This window comes from Austrofundulus limnaeus, unplaced genomic scaffold (assembly GCF_001266775.1).
Source record: "Austrofundulus limnaeus strain Quisiro unplaced genomic scaffold, Austrofundulus_limnaeus-1.0 Scaffold27, whole genome shotgun sequence".
Classification (NCBI taxonomy): Eukaryota; Metazoa; Chordata; class Actinopteri; order Cyprinodontiformes; family Rivulidae; genus Austrofundulus; species Austrofundulus limnaeus.
In genome coordinates this window covers 1,545,282-1,548,044 of record NW_013952429.1, presented here as the reverse complement: position 1 = coordinate 1,548,044, position 2,763 = coordinate 1,545,282, and the positions used below count along the sequence as shown (strand labels likewise).

At 38.7% G+C, this 2,763-nt stretch overlaps 1 protein-coding gene across 1 annotated transcript in view; it reads right to left on the bottom strand.

Annotated features, from left to right (window-relative positions):
• plppr2b (phospholipid phosphatase related 2b) overlaps positions 1–2,763 on the bottom strand; it is a gene marked incomplete at its 3' end in the record, with an annotated part of 56,487 nt that overhangs the window by 44,279 nt on the left and 9,445 nt on the right.

Genomic DNA, 2,763 nt, shown 5'->3' with positions numbered 1-2,763 from the left:
TATCTTATCTTATCTTATCTTATCTTATCTTATCTTATCTTATCTTATCTTATCTTATCTTATCTTATCTTATCTTATCTTATCTTATCTTATAGATGGCCCTCCTCCTTGATTGTCAATCAAACAATCTAGTGCTCAGGATGGTCGACCGGCAGCACAACCGGACGATGGATGTGCGGTCACGTGGCTGTTCGGCATTCATTTTTGCATACATTTTTCATAGCTACTTGAGACACACTGTGCCAAGCTCCTGGGAAACCCCTCCTGCTGCAGCAAACATCACTGCATGGGGTTTCTTCCCGCTGGAGTCTACGATGTGGGGAAAAAAAGTCCGAGACCCTGTCACCTGACGTTGTTTGTGCCAAAAGTCGCTCTTGGACAGTTTCATTTAGTGAAAGTAGCTCTTAAGAGAAAATAAAGGTTGGAGACCCCTGCTCTAGTGGCTCTTTGTAGCTTTAAAAAAAGAAATTTTCTATACCTAAAGTCACAACAGGAACCAGTTTCAGCTGTTCTCCTGTACAGTTTTCTACAACACATGAACACAACGTCCATTCACTCAGTCTCTGCTTGTTTTTCCATGTATGCACCTAAAAAAAACTTCTGTCTTGCCAAAAAAAAAACCATTTAAATTTATTACAACTCCATCTTGTGCTGTTAAAATTTTATTTTATCTATTTTTTATTTTATTTTAAACATTCCATTTCTGATCATAATTTGAAATATTTAGGCCAATTTAGAGATAACACATTATCGCAATTATTATTGTTTTTTTTTATTTATAAATAAATGAACAATCTTTGACGTCAGAGTTTTAGACTCAAATTATTTCATGTTGACAAATGGAAAGGGTGATGTTAGATTTGTTTTGATTAAACTTTAAAAACAATATTTACAAAAGATGCAGGAACTCACACTCAGGTTGCTTGTTGGGGATGACTCTCAGCTACTACCACATCTAATTTCAGCTCAATATCTGTAAAAATGGCAGAGTTATAGCCATTTTTGTGTTCCAAAGTTAGTTGGTTGTTGTTGTTGGATTGCAATGATTACCTCCAGAAAGTTTAATTAAAATATGTCTAGCGAGAAAGACAAATACAGCCAAAGGAAGCTTTTTCATTGTAAAAGCTGCTGTTAAACCAAAACAAAAACTTTATATCTTTTTCATTGCATCAGCTGGAAAATCTCAAAGACGTGCAGCCGTGGCACCATCTGCACAGAACCAAATCCTCACAGTGAACAAAAACAACACAATGAGTCTCACCACACCAAATCTTCCAAGCCCAACAACACTCTGAGCCTGATGCAGGTAATGCTCCATCCACCTACTGATAAAACTGGGTCTTTCACCATCTCTGATTGCCTCTGTGCTCCACATTTCTGCACAACATCCAATCTGAGCTCAAAGAGGAAATCCTTTCACTGTCGATCATCAGCAAAAAGAATGGAAAAAAAGAAGAGATTTTTATGCAAACGAACGCCCACACTTGCACACACACACACACACACTCACACGCACGAGCATCCAGAGATGCATACAAAGATACATTATAGACTACACTCACATGCGTACAAACCAAAGCAGGAGGCGGTGGATGTGTGAAGAGGGAAATGAGGCTGAAAGGAGGAGAACTAGAGTGGAAACAGAGGAGTGATGATCAAAAACAAAAACCTGACAGACAGAGATGAGAGAGAGACAAAGTCATGATGCAGACGTTTGGAGACTGTTCAGAAGTGTGGAGGCTGAGAAAAAAAAAGAAGAGTAAAGTCAGCAGACTCAGCAATAGGATACAGTGGTAATGGGGAAAATAACAGGTAGAAGTTGAAAACGAAATAGTCCCAGAACCTACAAAAACTAAAAGCATTAAATAAACAATGAAGATAAAAAATCAGAGGAAAGTTACAGTAAGAAAAAGCTAGCTTTAGCTGATGAGACGCTCAGGGCTTTCTGACATGCAAATGGTTCGGCTCACGTTGAATAACGTCAGCTTCTGCTCTTTTAAAGTCGGCGAAACCTCAACAGGCACTCAAATGTTTCCTCTTTGATTCCAACAGCAAAAGCATTTGTTTGGAGCTGTGAACCTCATCCTCATGCAATCGCTCGTAAGGCAGAAGCCCTCAGCGATCATCACCATAATTTATTCCTTTTGATAGCGGTTGATTTTTCTCTCTTTTTCTCTTCTCCCTCTCTCATCTCCTCAACAATTATCTCTCCACCAACTTTATGGCTGACCGTGCCTCGTCAGCCGTTCCCCCCCCACAATCAATGGCTGTTGTGGGTGAAGTGGACGAGGCTCACTTTGAGAAGGTTGGATTGTGTCCATGCCTTTGTTCTGGCCCTGAATCGGACACGTCTAATGAGAGATTAAAAAAAATCAGAGAGATGAAGATCTGAGGGCTGAATTTCTGATTACACAAAGAATACATTTGGGTTAATGAAGTGAGGCGATAAAAAAAAGGAAAAAACGAACCACTGCAGAAGCACCAATAGGAGAACAAAGCAATATATGTATTATTAAAAGAAAGGTTTAAAAATGTAACGCTTTGAACAAAGAAAACATTTCACTTGAATGGCTTAATCAGAAAATCTGAAYATTTTGTTATCAAAGCTTGCAGCATGGAATTAGATTCAAGTTGATATTTCTGCCCAAAAATGTAAGGAATTCTTCTAGTAACGACTGCAAGGTTTACCCGAATTTTAACTAATAGCCAACATGGTTTTTGCACGTCAAGGTCAACCATGTCTGCATTAATTTTATTCACTGA